Source organism: Cervus canadensis, chromosome 30 (genome assembly GCF_019320065.1).
Source record: "Cervus canadensis isolate Bull #8, Minnesota chromosome 30, ASM1932006v1, whole genome shotgun sequence".
NCBI classification, from domain to species: Eukaryota; Metazoa; Chordata; class Mammalia; order Artiodactyla; family Cervidae; genus Cervus; species Cervus canadensis.
The window spans coordinates 30673415-30690945 of record NC_057415.1 but is presented as its reverse complement, the minus strand read 5'-3'; the positions used below and the strand labels follow the sequence as shown (position 1 = coordinate 30690945).

Sequence of the window (17531 nt, the reverse complement as noted above, 5' to 3'; positions counted from 1 at the left end):
GTCTTTTTTTAAAAAAAGAAACAGCTTTTGGTTTAATTTTATTTATCTCTTTTTTTATTTCATGGATTTCAGCTCATATTGTTATGTCCTTCTGTTTGCTTTGGGTTTATATTGCCTTTTTATAGTTTGTTAAAGTGAATTCTTGTTAAAACATTGATTTGAGACCATTCTTCTCTTCTTAATATAAATTTATTTTTGACATTAAATAACCTCGAGATTTTACTTCCTTTATAATAAAACAAAAGGTGAAGCCGGGAACTGGATGATTTGGACTTTTCTCTTGTTATCTCTTCCCAGTTCATAATACTGCATCTATTAATAACTGGCATTCTTTTAGATCTATAATAGGGCTTAACACATTCAAGCCTTAGCATGATTTTCTTTGTAATTTTAGCCTTTTGCTGGAAAACCCACTTAGCCTGCTCACCATAGCCACTCTACTTCCTGTCATAACACTGCTTTCCCTGAACAGGCCAGAATTTACCCTTATACTGTGTCATTTTGGGGGTTGTGCTTATCATGCTTCCTATAGAAAGTTTAGTGAGATTTGGGAATTTACCATGGTTACTGGAGTAGTAGCACTATAAATTCTGAATGCTATGAATTTCCCTTTAAACACTGATTTATCCCACAATTTTAAAAAATTTTATTTATTTTTAATTGAAGGATGATTGCTTTGCAGTATGGTGTTGGTTTTTGCCATACATCAACATGAATCAGCCATAGGTATACATATGTCCCCTCCCTCCCTATCCTACAACTTTTGATGTTTCTTCATTTTCTATTCAAATTATTTTATAATTTCTCATTTGACTTTCTTTGAGTTATTTAGAAGTGTAGGAAATTTTCCAAATATCTTTCTATTCTTGGTTTTAATTTAATTATATTGTGAATTCAAAGTATTAATTCAAAGTATAGAGAATGTGCTTTGTATAATTTCAGTTTTTTAAAATCATCAAGATTTGATTTATGAGCCAGTATATTCTTGGTGACTATTTCATGTATTCACATGACTGACTTATAGCCAGCCCTTTGTATCTACATTCTTCTGTATCCAAGGTTTCACATCCACGGATTCAACCAACCAGGCATTGTGTATTACTATGGTATTTACTTTTGAAAAATAATCCACATGTAAATGAATCTGTGTGGTTCCAACCTATGTTTTTCAGTGGTCAGCTGTACTTGAAAAGAATTTGTATTCTGCTATTTGCTGACTAGAGTTCTCTATAAATATCAATTAGGTCAAGTTGGTTTATAATGTTCTTTAGGTCGTCTTTGTCCTTCCTAATTCCTTCTGCTTCTTTTATTGCTGTGTGAGGGCTGTTAACATATCTGATTGTAATCCTGGAATTGTCTGTTTTTCTTCTGATTTCTATCAGTTTTTGCTTCATGCATTTTGAAGCTCCAATGTTAGATGTATTATATATATAGGATTCTTATGTCTTGTTGGTTAATTGTCCCCTGAATCATTATCTAGTGACTCTTTATTTCTGGTAATAGTCCTGTTCTAATATTCATAAAGGCACTCAGCTTTCTTTTGATTAGTGTTTGCATGGTCTTTTTGCATTATTTTAACCTTTTATCTATTTATATCTTTATGTTGAAAGTGAGTTTTTTGTAGACAGCATAATCTGTTGTCTTACTTTTTTATCCACCTGACAGTCTCTGCCTTTTAGTTGGGGTGTATAGATTACTTACGTTGTTACTACTGATATGGTTAAATTTTAATCTAGCATCTTGTTGTTTGTTTTCTATTTGTTCCATCTGTTCTTTGTTCCTTCCCCCCTTTGCTGACTTGCTTGTGGATTATTTTTTATGATTCTGTTCTCTTCATTCTTGTTTTATTTGTTAAACCTCTTTTTTTCTAATAAAAATTGATCTTATTTAATATTCATCTTTATCACATTTTTGAATAGTCATCTTCAAATAATATTATTTGAGTTCATGTGTAGTGTAAGAACCTTACAACAAGATACTTTTCCTTCCATTTTGTGCTGTCGTTATGTATTTACGGGGCTTACCTGGTGGCTCAGCTGCTAAAGAATCTGCCTGCAATGCGGGACACCGGGGTTTTGATCCCTGGGTTGGGAGGATCCCTTGGAGAAGGGAACCTACTCTAGTATTTTGGCCTAAAGAACTCCATGGACTGTTCCATGGGTTCACAAAGAGTCAGACATGACTGAACGACTTTCACTTTCACTTCACTATGTATTTAGGGGCAGTATTATTTCGAATTAATTTAAAAATTTTAAAGTAATTTATCATTATATCCTCTGAGTAAAACTATTAAAACATTTCACATAAAGTCCTCTTGACCCTCCCTTCCTTGGAGGTAAACAGTGTTACCAGTTTGTTACACATCCTTCCAAACCTCCGCTATATATTCGCATATTTGCGTGTGTGTGTGTGTGTGTGTGCATGTGTATGGGTGTATATTTGTATGTGTGTATATATATATATATATACTTAGAATATGTACATTTAATTTTTTAGATATACTATGCATCCCATTCTATAGCATTCTTCATTTATTCAACAATATGTCTTGTCAGTCTACTCATTACTACCTATAGATCTGCCTCATTCTTTTGAACTGCTGCAGAATATTCTATCAAATGGATTTCTCAGAGTTTTATTATTATTAGGTATTATTTTTTTAGCTGATGGGCAATATTTCCTATTATTATGGTAAACAAGGCCCCAGTAAATACCCTTTTGTGTGCCTTATTGTGATATTTTAAAGTGCTTTTCTAGACTCCATCCTTAGAAGTGGAATTATGTTTCTCATAGAACCCTCCAGCAAGAAATAAAGGGGAGAGGAAAGGCAGAAATTAACCTTAGAAGGTTTTAAGGTTGTACTGGGGCTAGAGGGTGTGGTAGTGGGAGTGGTGGGTGTGTCAGGGATGTGATAGAGGATTTGAAGCATTGGAAAGTCTTTGAAGAATTTCATACGGTAATGGTATCATTTTTGGAACTCAGGGACTTCTGAGGGAACATAGATTGATTTCTATTTTTATGTTTTGGGAATAAGAAGCAACTTTTTTTCTTCATTAGAGATGGAAAAGAAGGATGTGACTGACCTTGATGGTCTATCACAGGAGTTAAATAAGTTGCCCCAAGTCACATGTCTGTCTCCGAGGAATGAGTGATAGTTGGAATTATGAAAGTTACTAAATTTAGAGATTGTCTCCTTGTATACCTTCACTCTTCACATGGGAAGCAAGGCCTGGAGAGAGAAAGAGACCCGTCAAAGGTGTTATAGTAAGTCAGTGATAATGTTGACATATTTCAGCCCAGCTGTAAGAGGCAGAAAAGCAGAAATAAGGAGATAGCTTAGTCCAGGTAGGCAAAGTGGTGGTAGGGGGCTTAGGAGACAGAGAAGCAAACGGCTTCCACTTACTCCTCCTGCTTGCAGCCCACTGTCTTCCTTTCTCCAGATTCTTGTGGACTTCTTTCTTCAGCAGCATCAAAGAAGTCCAAAAAAGAAAAGTAAACAATACAAATTACAGGATAGAGGAAAAACCCATTTCCATGCAAATATTACGATTCTGCAGCAAAACAAACAGTAGAAATAACGAGGCTTTGGTTTGGGTTTGCGGTGTGGAAAATGGACATAGTCTCTGGACTGACTGGTGGAGCTGTAGTAATTCTCTCCTGGAGGGTAGAGTGATGGGAACATTACCCAAATGCAGCTTTTCAAAAAGTGGTCCAGATTGCCTTGCAATAATTATTAATTTCAGGCAACAAAACAAAATTAAAAAACAACAGAAGGAGGGGTGGGTCATTAAAAGAAAAAAGCTGGGCGCTCAGAAGACTTCTGGAAAGAAGACAGGTCGAAAGTTGTGGAGGTTGGATTTGAAACTGTCACCAGGTCTTGCCTACTTTTATAGCAGAGGCCCTCAAACTGAACTTCCCTGTCTTCCCTGGTGGCTCAGAAGGTAAAGAATCCACTTGCAATGTGGGAGACCTGGGTTCGATCCCTGGGTTGGGAAGATTCCCTGGAGAAGGGAATGGCTACCCACTTCAGTATACTTGCCTGGAGAATTCCATGGACAGGGGAGCCTGGTGGGCTACAGTCCATGGGGTTGCAAAGAGTTAGATATAACTGAGTGACTAACACTTAAGTAGACTAAGGGTGCCCTTTGAGAAGTGCCCCATCTTGAGATGCTGTCCTTCAGAGTTATTGGGAACGGAATAGACTTCCAACTTGGAAATGCTCAAGGGGAAGTCCCCTAATGTAGTCCCGCTTCTATCTTGGAATGCCTTTTAGGAAGCTGAATTCCTGAACTAACCCACCCCAACTCCAGTGCTAAATCTATGAGTGGGCCCGAATCTTCATGTTAAACAGTCTTGCAGATGATTCTTATGCCTGCCTGCTGACATCTGACCCAGGATGGGTTTGCCCAGTCATTTTGCAGTGATAAAGGTACTGTCTTTTTGAAGACCTGCATTCATTGTGTTGAACCCCTTTAGTAATTTCACATAGTTCAACCTAGTATCTTTGTTTCCTTTAAATTTCAACTGAACTCTAGAAAATGAGCTTTCTAGCTCTTGATTGGATGTGCAGGGAGAAGAGAATTTTTCAGGATGTGAACATTAACTGACAGGTGGCCTGGGACTGTGGTTTCTTATGTTGAGAAGTTTGGGAACATTTCCAGGGGCCCCTTAGGATTCTGGTTTCTATTTGGAGCCATGAAGTTCAAAAATACCTGTTTTATGAGGTAGCAGTTCTTCATGGTTTCAGTTCAGTCGCTCAGTCATGTCTGACTCTTTGTGACTCCATGAACTGCAGCATGCCAGGCCTCCCTGTCCATCACCAACTCCTGGAGTCCACCCAAACCCATGTCCATTGAGTCGGTGATGCCATCCAACCATCTCATCCTCTGTCGTCTCCTTCTCCTCCTGCCCTCAATCTTTCCCAGCATCAGGGTCTTTTTTCAAATGAGTCAGCTCTTTGCATCAGGTGGCCAAGGTATTGGAGTTTCAACTTCAACGTCAGTCCTTCCAGTGAACACCCAGGACTGATCTCCTTTAGGATGGACTGGTTGGATCTCCTTGCAGTCCAAGGGACTCTCAAGAGTTTTCTCCAACACCACAGTTCAAAAGCATCAATTCTTCTGCGCTCAGCTTTCTTTATAGTCCAACTCTCACATCCATACATGACTACTGGAAAAACATAGCCTTGACTAGACAGGCCTTTGTTGACAAAGTAATGTCTCTGCTTTTTAATATGTTGTCTAGGTTGGTTATAACTTTCCTTCAAGGAGTAAGTGTCTTTTAATTTCATGGCTACAGTCACCATCTGCAGTGATTTTGGAGCCCCCCAAAATAAAGTCAGCCACTGTTTCCACTGTTTCCCCATCTATTTGCCATGGAATGATGGGACCAGATGCCATCATCTTAGTTTTCTGAATGTTAAGCTTTAAGCCAACTTTTTCACTCTCCTCTTTCACTTTCATCAAGAGGTTCTTTAGTTCTTCTTCACTTCATGGTTTAAAGGTAGTTATATTGTTATTTATATACCAGACCTAATCCCTTTTTCACAAACACACTGGGAGGGGTTTCTCCTCATAGTGCAGATGAGGATTGAAGATGTAAACCTCTTCTGGAATGAGGCAGGAGCATCACCTCATTAATCAAAACAAAACTCCCAGTGGTGAGTTGACAGGGCCAGGATCACAGGCATAATAATAAGCTTTGAGTGTAAGTCTATTGGAAGCATCCTGGTGCTGTAAGAAAGAGTGTGAATTAAATTCAGTTTTGATCCTAAATTGGGTTTGTCAGTTACTAGTTAGTTATGTGGTTACCTGGTCCAGTCAGGTAACCTCCTGGAGCTATCTGCATCCCCAAAACAGAATGACATTTTGCTGAGCTGGTGGGGTTGAGGTATTGCTATTTTTTGGGAAGGTGTGTGAGACCCTCAGTGCAGTTCATGCCCACAGGCAGTGCTTAGTAATGGTTATGATTAGTGAATTCCCAGCTGAAAGTTTTTTTCCCCCTACAGATGTACAGGAGCCTCTCAAGCAAGAAAAAGTCTCCCAGCCTTTTAGACTAGCTGCAACTCTGCCCCTCCTCTCCCCGCCATCCCCTTCACAGGTATAACTGCCCTGGGGCATCTGTCCTCCAGGGCATAATTCCCCATGAAGCTGGCACATCTGTCATGGGCACCAGCAGGTGCCAGCACAGGCTAAGCTTTCAGAAGGGCTGCTTCATTGGATTTTATCCTTCTTCCATCCCCCCAGTGTGACTCATGAAAGCCCAGACTTCCTTTCTTTCTTCCATAGTGATCTCTCTTCCAGCCTTTCTTGCTTGCTATTCTGAGCCTGGGAGAAAATGCTCAAGGTTGCACTGTCAGATATCAGTGAAGAAAGACCTGTTTGAGGATCCTTGTAACAAGACTAATAAACACTAGTGCTACGTTTGGGTGGCACTTTACCATTTGCAATGTGCTTTCATGTTATTAGCTCATATAATAGTTGCAAACTTCTGGCTAAGAAGTGTGATGGTTAAGTGTCTGCAGATTGCCTTTACATTCCTATTTTCACCTCTTCTCAGCTGCATCATCTTGGGCAAGCAACTTAGCATCTCTGAACGCTGTAGATTTAAGTGGAAAGTACTCAAAACTGGTAATAAATGCCCAATAATTGTTAGCTATTACTTATCTCATGCCCATTTTACCAAATGACTTCAAGTTTTTCTGTAACTGCAGTCTATAGGGTTGCAGAGTTGGACATGACTGAGCGACTGAACTGATCTGAACTGAACCGTTAGTTAAATGGGTCAAGCCTTAGTTTCTTCACTTTTCCTTTGATCCTCCTGCTTCCACACCGTCCTCAGCCCTACTTCACACTCCCCCATGGCCTACACTGAATTTTCCTTTTTCTGTTCAGCACTGGGTATCTCAGGCCTTTGTATGGGCTAGCCTGTCTGTCTTGAGCCCACATCACGAACCCTGGTAAATAGCCACTTATCCTTTAAGTAGACTAACTCCCTTTTATCCCCGTGCTCCCAGAGTGCTTTCTGCACATCTTGATTACAACAAGATTGATATGACTCTCTTCCTATTTATCTTTTCATTAGATCAAGAGCTCCCTGGGGAAACGGATCATGTCTTCTCATGTGTGGAACTTCTGTCCCTGATATTTATGATGTGCCAAATAAATGTTGGTTCAAATGAACAAATATTAAAGAATTTGTCAATCCACCTGAAACTGTCTTAGATAAGCATTCAGTTATCGAGACCAGCGGCTGTGGAGCCAGTCCTGAAACCCAGGGTCCAGCTGCTAGTCCCCAGGCTCTCTGGGCACCCCCAGCCTGTCTCTCATTGTGGTCTCCTGTCATTGCTGTGTAATTTTTCCAACCAAACTGGACGCAGAAAAAAAAAACCAAAAAAACTAATGATATGAAAGCACCAGACTTCATATTTACAGGCCCAGTAGAGATTTCCAAATGACAGCAAGCAGCCAGTGTTCAGAGGCCTGCTTTTAATGCATCAGAAAAGACAAAATTACAGTGCACCCGCCTTTCATGTGCTGTCTGTTTCGTCTTTCTGAGTAAAAGGGAAACTCTGGCTCCAGGCTGATTTTCAATTACCAAAATAGACTAAATTCCTACCCTGAAATTATCAAAAGTGCCATATACTTGACAAGCAGCTAAGCAGAGAGCAGAAACTACCAAGTTAGTAATTAAACAGAGCTTCAGTCAAATTAACAGAAACAGACATTCTGGTCTGGCGGTCAGAACAGAGGCCTAGAGGGCCCCGGATTCGGCCTTGGTACTTCTTGTGTCAGAGTGAAGTCTTGATGTGCAACCACGGTTGCCAGGGAGAGACTCCATGGGCACCCTTCACCCCGTCTGACTTCTGGAAGGCCTTTAGTGTGAGAATGGGGATGCGTTCGTGTTGAGATATGGGATGAGAGAGAGTAGACCTGAAAGGAGTCAGGAGGAGGCCCAGGGGATCCAACTCTTCTCTACTTCAGAATTTGTTTCCAGATATTATAAGGGACCCTGGAAGAGCTTTTTAAATATAAAATTATTGTAGCTTAGGATCTCTTGTAAGTGCTTTAATATAAATTATTCATTTACTCAAAAAGTATTGAGTGCTCACAACCACAGACAAAGCTAAATCCTAGCTTTGGGTTGTGACATGCTGATAGAGGAAGGCAGACAGTAAACAAGCAAATGAATGCATAGTATTTGAGGTGGGTCTGGGTGACATGGGTATAACTTTAGTGGAGGAGGAGGATGGGGAGTTCAGGAGTAGGAGAGAAGGGAAACATGCAGTTGCTATTTATATTAGGCAACCAGGAGAGCTTTTCTGATAAGGTGACATTTGAGCAGAAACCTGCAATGGGGAGAGAATTTTAGGCAGAAGGAAAAGAGAGTATAAAAGCCTTGAGTTGGAAGAGTACTTAGCAAGTTTGAGGAAAAGCAAGGATCCCATTGTGGCCAGATTGTGACAAGCAAGGAGGGGGTGGAGGGAGATGAGGTTTGAAAAAGATCAGGGTCTCGATCATGTAGGCGTTCCAAGAACATTGGCTTTCATTCTAAGTTAAAAATGAAGGTATTGAAGTTTTTCTAAATGTCCCATGGAGGTAATAGCAAGGTATGAGATAGAAAATTTTAAGTATACTTGTGTATGCTATAAGAGTAATATAAATTAATATAAATATAAATGAATTATATATAAATTATTAATGACATCATTCAAGATGCTCCTATTCTTATTTTTTTTTGGACTTGATGAAATATTCTCATGGTAATGAGAAATGGTAATATGTCTATGATTATTTCTTTTCTTTTCCCTTATATTCTGATTTTTGCTCTGTGTATCTTTTTTGTTGTTCTTAGATGTCTAATGGTTTATAGTGTCTATCTTTGTGAATTGTACCTTTTATCATTAGAAATAATCATCTTTTTTCATTTAAAAATTAATTAAAAAATGAAGGCATTGAAGGCTTTAGAGCAGATCTTACATGTTTTACAAGGTTCACTTTGGGTTGCTGTGTTTAGAGTAGAATGTAGGGAGATGAGAATAAACAGCAAAGGTGAGATACAACTGTGATTTCGATCAGGTGGTGGTAAAAAGTGGTTGGATTCACAATGACTTTTGAAAGCAGAACTTGTAGAGTTTGCTGATAGTTTGGATCTAGCATGTTAAAGGAAGAAAGGATTCAAGGACGGAGTTCTTTTTTAATGAGAAGGAAAGACTTCAGGAAAAGTAGGAAATCTGGGAGATGGAAATTAAGAAGTTGTTTTTGGATATGATAATTCTGAGATGCCTATTATACCACTATAACAATTTTTGGGAAGAAGCACAGTTCTGGGAATCAATCAGAATGCAATTTTCATTTTGTTTCCTAGTGTCCCTTTAACATTTATTCAGTAGAGGAAGAGTTTTCCCTGCCATTGGGTGAAAATTCTGGTAGGCACCATGATTTTCCAGGCCACACTTAGGTATAAGAAAGTCCCATGGTTTTCTTTAAGCAGGAACCCAGACTCTTCATTCAGAAGCAAGAATGTCCAGTTCAATTTGTCATTAATACTTGTTTAGTTGCAAATTCATGTCCAGCTCTCTGCGGCCCGTGGACTGTAGCCCACCAGGCTCCTCTGTCTCTGGGATTTCCCAGGCAAGAATACTGGAGTGGGTTGCCCTTTCCTTCTCCAGGGGATCTTCCCCACCCAGGAACTGAACCCGTGTCTCCTGCGTTGGCTGGCAGTTTCTTTACCGCTGAGTCACCAGGGAAGCCCCTACTTAATACTTGCGCTGTGCTTAGGCGCTCAGTCATGTCTGAGTCTTTGCCACCCCATGGACTGCAGCCTTCCAGGCTCCTCTGTCCATGGGGATTCTCCAGGTGAGAATACTGGAGTGGGTTGCCATTTCCTCCTCCAGGGAATCTTCCCAACACAAGGATCAAACCCAGGTCTCCCTCATTGCAGGCCGATTCTTTACTATCTGAACCATCAGGGGAGCCCTACTTAATACTTAAATCTTCATTAAAAGGTCGTGTTTCTTCTGCTTCCAACTTCTCTACCATAGCAGGTCAGCCACCCACACTGAAGAAATTATGGTTGGCTTTCCCTGCCCCCTTTTCTTGCTCATCATCTCATTAGCTATGGTTTCAGCGGCTCCAGAATTGGTTTCAGCACTCCACTAGGAGGGTAGAGGGGAAAGAGATCAGAAAGTTCTTCCTTGGCTGGGGCTATCCTAACATGATTTCACTTTCTCGGAGGCTGGTAGCAGTTAGCGCTGCATTTTCCTTGGTTCTTTTGTGGATTCTGCGGCGCTCCACTGCTGTGGTCCACTCCTCTGCTGTAGGTGATGGACCCTGTTCCTCCAGCTGCTGTGCTTTTTTCCCACACAGACTTTCTCACTTACAGTCCCAGCACCCCACCAAGCAGAACACTTGAGCACGGATGGTGAGGCTCTTACTGACTCCAGTGTGGCCCACCTCCTGCCCTTTGAGAATATACGCCCTGTGCCTTGGCTATCCCCAAGGGAATCTCTTCTTGGCTGCCACCCATTGCTTTAGCAACCTCTCCCCTTAGGTTCCCCCGTGGCGGGGTGGGGTCAGACTCCAGTTAAGTAAGCAACTCTCCCACCCCCTTTGCTTTAAACTGCAGGGAACACATGTTAGCTCTCTGAGTCCTGCTCTATCACTCGGTCTGAGCTGAGGGGATGTCCTGTCATTCTCCAGGGAGAGGAACCATTCATAGCACAGCTTTCTTCAAAGAAAACCTTTTGCAGGGGTGAGATGGGGTGGAAGGTGGAAGGGAGGTTCAAGAGGGAGGTATATCTATGGCTGATTTATGATAGAAACCAACACAATATTGTAAAGCAGTTATTTTCCAATTAAAAATTAAAAAGAAAATCAATAAAAAAAGAAAAAGAAGACCTGTTACAAATTATCTTCAATCTTTGGTAACTGGACCATTTTATGACAGTGGTTACAGTGAGGGCCCCAAGTTAAACTGTTCTTAGAAACCCACCTTGAAAATACTGATTTGTGTCTGCCCCTTACTTTAATATTTGATATCTATTGTGCCTTGGTCTGAATTCCCTTTTTAACATCTTGTTATACTTTTAAAATTTGAGAGTCAACAGCGTATGAATTGCCTTGAAAGCCGTGAGATTAGAAGAAGTCACCTATGGTGTGAACAGGAGAAAGATCTGAGTACTGAGCCGTTTCATAAGCTAGAAATGAAGAACCCACAAAGAATTCAGAATTTACCATGTTTCTGAATTGGCTTAAAAAAAAAAACAGTTTAGGCTCTTAGAACTCATCCTCTATTCAGAGTTATAGTCAACACTCTAGCAGTGGCTTTTTCAATAGTGAATTTTCCATTTCCATAATGCCACTCTTTATATGTAAAATGCCTGGCATTTACAAAGTGCCCATGCTTTCATTTCCACTGCCTTCTAACCCCTGTGAGGAAGTAACAGGCAGAGGTCTTTGGCTCCAGGTTTTGAGCTCTTTTTTCCATAGCCTCAGAGACACTCATGATGAGTGGACACTCATGAGTCCAGTCTTGCCCTGCTCGCCACAAGATAAGTTGATGAATCTGAGCTGTTGGGGCTAGTAAGGGACTTTATTCGGGAGCTGGTTGACTGAGAAGATGGCAGCCTAGCACCTCAAAATAGCCATCTTGTCAGGGCCTGGTTGCTAGGTTCTTTTATGGATCAGAGATGAGGGGGTAGGCGAGGAAACAAAGTAAAAAGACCACATAATTCCTGCAAATATCTCCTAGAATGGCAAGCCTCACATAGGGGGATGTGTTAGTTTCACCTCTTTACAGTCATTTCATGGGTGGTGTGAAATGGAATATCTCCTGTCATATCAACAAATAAAGATGTCAGATCTGTCTGTGATTCCAGCCTCCCCAGATGTGAATTTCTGGGCCGGTAAGCAGCAGACAAGGGGCACCAGGTGCTTCCATTTGCCACACGCATGATTCACGAGTGGCACAGTCCTTCACAGGGGGCCAGGTCAGCTTGTCTCCCCGAGGCAAGCCGTGGTAAGTGTGGAGTAGTGTTAGTCGCTCAGTCGTGTCCAGCTCTTTGCGACCCCGTGGACTCTAGCCTGCCAGTCTCTATCCATGGGATTCTCCAGACAAGAATACTGGAGTGGATTGCCATTCCCTGCTCCAGAGGATCTTCCCAATCCAGGGATGGAACCCAGGCAAGCCATTATGTATGCTTATAATAACAAAAAGGGTTAAAGTCACAGAAGCAGATCTAGTGTCAATTCAAAATTAACCCTTCCTGGTTACAATGGCAGTCATAATTTTTTAAGGTTTTTTAAAAAGAATTATTTATTTTTAATAGAAATATAATTGCTTTACAGTATTGTGTTGGTTTCTACCAGACATCAACATGAAGCAGCCATGGGTTTACCCGTGTCCCTCCTTGAGCCCCCCTCCCACCTCCCTCTCCACCCCTCTAGGTTGTTGATGAGCCCTGAGTCACACAACAAATTCCCATTGGCTGTCTGTTTTACATATGGTAATGTATGTTTTCATGTTACTCTCTTGATTCGTCTCACCCTTTCCTCCCCCCTCCCCCCAGTGTTTTAAGGTTTTGCTAAAGTAGTCTGTTGAATAGATATATAGTAAAAGTTTAATCTCACATGCCAGCTGCCATGCATTAATCAAAGTTACCTGGAGAGCGGTGTTTAGCAGGATTCGGAGAGATAATGAGGTTTGGCAGGAAAGTGTACCTTAATCAATTAGTGATGACTGCCTTGGTTGGTAGGGGTTCTGGTGGCTTATGTGCCATACATTTGCCATCACTGATTCAATTATTTTTTTTGTGTGTGGGGGGGTGGGGGGCAGTGAGAGAAGGGGAGAGAGAGAGGGAAAGAGGGAGAGGAAAAGAGAAAGAGAGATAGATGTTCTCTGGAACAATTGTAGTTTCTCAAAACACATGAAAATAATGAGAAAATAAACCGCAGCCTAAAGCCACATTGGGTAATGGAGATGACAGCACTGTATACATGCATTCTGAGAGCATGCATTTTTAAAGAAGTGCTGTTAGCAAAGGAAACAGCCTGAACTCAGAGCAGTCTTGCAAATAAATAAAACTAGCCACTGTTCCCCAGCATTTTTCTCCCCAAATTTTTATTTTGACACATTTTGAACAGAAAAGTTAATAGAGTAGTATAGTGAAGGCCTGTGTATCATTTTCCTAGATTTTCATCGTTCATGATTTCCTAGTTAATAATCTGTTTGCTTTTATTCTGAATTATTTGAAAGTAAAAATTTCACAACACCGAATCATTAATCTCTTAAGAACAAAGACATTGTCTGACATAATCACAATGCCATTATCATACCTGCAAAAATAATACATAGGCCATTTTTAAAATTCACTTGTTGTCCCTTAAAGTGGGATCAAATTGAATTCACTGCTTTTTGTTCACTTTATTTTGGGAATTGACATACTGTAAGATTTTTCATGTCATCAATAAAATGTCCTTCAAAAATGACTGTTATTTTATTACCTGAATAGAGTACACTTTATTCTACCAGCCTTTTACTTTTGTTCATTTAGTCGATTTTCTATTTATTGATTGCTGTTGTAAATGCTGTTGCAGTGAACATCATGGGGAGATGGTGGATTGGCCTCAATATATATTCCAGTCTCTTTTTATGAGCTTTTCTAGACTCAGATGACTAAAATTTCCCCAGCCTGTCTTACAGTTCAAGTTCTAGATGTAATTTAGATTCCATCAGTCACTTGGCACTTACCTAAAGTTTAGAAGGCAAAAGCATGAGGCAGAAGTCATGCCCTTGTTGCCCCTCTATTTTTCCTGGAAAGTAGGCCGTTTATTATTTTTTCTTGCAGTGTTATGAGAGGCTATGGAAAGCCATTGGAGAGCTGAGGGCAGAGGTATGACATGATCTGATTTAGTCTTTAAAATCATGCTGGCTGCTGTGTGGAGAATAGACTGTAAAGGAGTGTAGTTGGAATCAGGAGCTAGTTAGGAGACTCTTGCTGTCTGGGTAGAGATGATGGTGGTTTGGACTAGGATGATATCTGTTAATAGAGGAGGTGACAGTTGAGTTCAGAATATAGTTTGAAGGTGGGATCATCGAAATTTGCTGCTGGGTTGTATATGGGATGGGAGAAAAATGATCCCTGATTCCCTTGTAGCTACAGTTCTGGATGTAATTCAACTTTCACCTATCAGAGGCACTCTCGTGAGATTTGGAAGGTGAGATTGAGGTAGAGACCTTGCCTTTGCTGTTTCTGATTTCACCCACTGCCACTGGAGTATATGGGTCCAGCTGTTGGAAAGGTGATAGGTTTGGTGGTGGGAATACTGGAGGTTGTTTCTTGGGGTTTCATTTTTCTCGTGAACTAAGAAGCAAGGATAATCAACTGAGATTGGCAGGGTGTGGAAGGGGGGACTGGGATTTATTATTTTATCATGTGTTTCTTCCTTCTCTGCGAGGACGCTGCTCAGTGTCTGGCCACTAGAAGATAGGCAGTTTGTTGTTAACTGAACAATTTTCTACTTTCACGGAAGGATTAACTCATAAAACTTTACCTTCGGCTTCAAGATAAATCAGTGCAGTTAAAACTAAAGCAAGGAGATTCTCATGTTCTTTAAAGGAGCAATTCATTTTATATTTAAATGTCAGGTTTCAAACAATAAATGTCTTTGAAAGTGTTGCTATGTTTAGAAGTTTTTAAAAATCAAAGTATAGTTGATTTGGATATTACAGTAGTTTCAGGTGTACGGCATAGTAATTCAATATTTTTATAGAATATACTCCGTTGTGAATTATTACTAAGATAATTGCTGTAATCCCCTTTGCTGTACAATACTCCTCGTTGATACCTATCTGTTTTATATATAGCAGTAAGCACCTCTTAGTCCCACACCCTCCCTCTCCCTCTCCCTCTGGTAACCAGTAGTTTGTCTCCACATCTCTGAGTCTGTTTCTCTTGTGCGCCACACTCTCTCATTTGTTTTATATTTTAGATTCCACATAAAGGTGACATCATATAGTATGTGTCTTTTTTGGTCTGACTTATCTCACTAAGCATAATAGTCTCTGGATCTGTCTATTTTGCTTCACATTCAGAATTCCATTCTTTTTATGGCTGAGTAGTATTCCTTTGTGTGTTTGTAATATATTATATACATGCCACATTTTCTTTATCCATTCATCTGTTGATGGACACTTGGATTGTTTCCATGTCTTGGCTATTGTAAATAGTGCTGCTATAAATATTGGGGTGCATACCTTTTTTTGAATGAGAGTTTTCCTCTTTTCTTGATGTATACCCAGAAGTGGAATAGCTGGATCATATGGTCGTTCTATTTTTAGTTTTTGAGGAGCCACCATAATGTTTTCCGTAGTGGGTGCAGCAATTTGCATTTCTATCAAGAGGGTACAAGGGCTCCTTCATTTCCATATCCTCGCCAACCTGTGTTTGTAGCCTTTTTGATGATGTGTATCTGTTAATCCCAAACTCCTAATTTATCTTTCCTCTCCCCTGTTTGGGCTTCCCACGTGGCGCTAGTGGTAAAGAATCCACCTGCCAGTGCAGGAGATGCAAGACATGGGTTCGATCCCTGGATTGAGAAGATTCCCCTAGAGTAGGAAATGGCAACTCACTCCAGTATTCTTGCCTGGACAGAGGAGCCTGGTAGGCTACAGTCCATGGGGCTGCAGAGGGTCAGACACGACTGAGCAACTGAGCACACACACAGCACACTCCCCTGTTTATTATCCTTCCCTTCGCCTCCTGTTTACTCTTAATCACTCTTTGCCAGGCACTGTTATAGACACTAGGGATATGGCATGCAACAAGATGGATATTGTTCTTGTTCTCTCATGGTCTTACTTTCTAGAAAAGGAGACAGAAAATAAGTGAGTGCAAGCATAAACAAGTTAATTTGAGACACTCATAGTGCCATGAAGATGATAAATAAGGCTAATGTGTGATCGAGAGGGTAGGGAGCATGGTTTTATAAGGAAAGACTCCCTTGAGGAGGTGATTTATATTGCAATGTAAACTTTTTTGTCAACGTATAACATATGTACAAAAAATTGAGCACAAGTCATAAGTGCACAGCTTGATGAATTTCTGCAAAGTGAACACACTCCTGTAACTACCACCCAGGCCAAGAAGTAGAACTTTGCTAACTGCTGTAAGGAGGTGACATTTGAGTTGAGACCTGCTTGGTATGTAGGCAGCTATGCAAAGATCTGGGTTTAGAGTATTCCAGTAAAAGAGGTCAACAGATGAGAAGGTAAGGAGAAAACCTTGGCATATATGGGAGCAGAAAGAGGCCAGTGTGTGCCAGTCTGTTGATTTGGCACTGCAATATTTGGTTTATGTGTTTGTGACATGATTCATAGTTTAAGATTGGAAGGGAAGCAACACTTTGATTATAATTGCTCTTCAAGCTCCATCCATCAGTAAATTGGGCTCTTAGGATCTCAGAGTAATTTGGAGCAGAGAGTCTTAGCAGGAAAGTCTTTGGAGATTTTATTTATTGCATACTGTCAGCCTTGTACAAGGAGAGCAATATCCGAACTCAGCTATAGAGAGAATTGTTATAATATGAGATTACAGTAATTGGCATGACTTATAGTCTCTCACATTACAGTAATTCTACTAGGGTTCTTTCAATTCCGTCCACCTTCCCTCACCAAAGAGTTCCTCCTGCTGTCTTATCCAGGGCCCTGGTCTTGACATTTGATATTTCAGAATTTCATTATGACCATGCACTTAAAAATCCCTTGTTACCTAAAAATTTGCATACAGGTCGGGCTGGTTCTTAAGAAGAGATAAATAGGGAAATAACAGAGGTTTTGAGAGGCTTACATAACTGGGGACAGTAGAAACACTGGTTAAGTCATTACACAAATATCTGTCATTCACAGTGACTAAGCTTAGAGGAGATAATGTCAAACTGTGGCAGAGTAGGCAATCTTGAAAAGTTTTCCGCCTGACCTAGTTAAAGTTGAATTTTTCTTTAACGTTAGACTGTTCCACAATTATCCCTACTTCCTTGTGTGAACAACAGTCATCCAGAATTTGACAAGTGAGGGCTTCCAGTGAGGCCACCCTACCGTCACGCCAGTACACAAATTAGCCTCCTTTGACCCCCCGACTGCTTTTGCTGAGGCTCTGCCTGGGCCCCTAGCGACTCTTCAGGGTGTGCTTCCTGTGAGCTCACAGCATGCCTGCTGTTCCCATGTCCCTGCCGTGTCCCCCAAGGACTCTGCAGGCGTGCCCGTTCCTGTGGTGGGCGCAGCTGCTGGAGGGAGGCATGGTCGGGGCCACTGTTCTGTGTCTGTCTGTAAAGGACAGTGACCGCTCCTATAGTCCTTCACCGGCTGCCGCCCTGAGCCCTCAGGTGCCAGAGGCATATGGAGGAGGACTGTCAGCTCTACCTGTGTGACACTCCAGTAGAAGGGCCCCAGCGCAGGAAGGCCTGAGTTCCCAGGTGTTTCCATCTTTGTTTATAGTCTTTTGCTCAATAGGGGACTTTGAGATAAAACCAGTA

General features: G+C 41.0%; 1 pseudogene; it reads right to left on the bottom strand.

Moving 5' to 3' along the window:
• Nucleotides 1-228: 228 nt before the first annotated feature.
• Nucleotides 229-552, bottom strand: LOC122431798 (annotated as a pseudogene).
• Nucleotides 553-17531: the final 16979 nt, after the last annotated feature.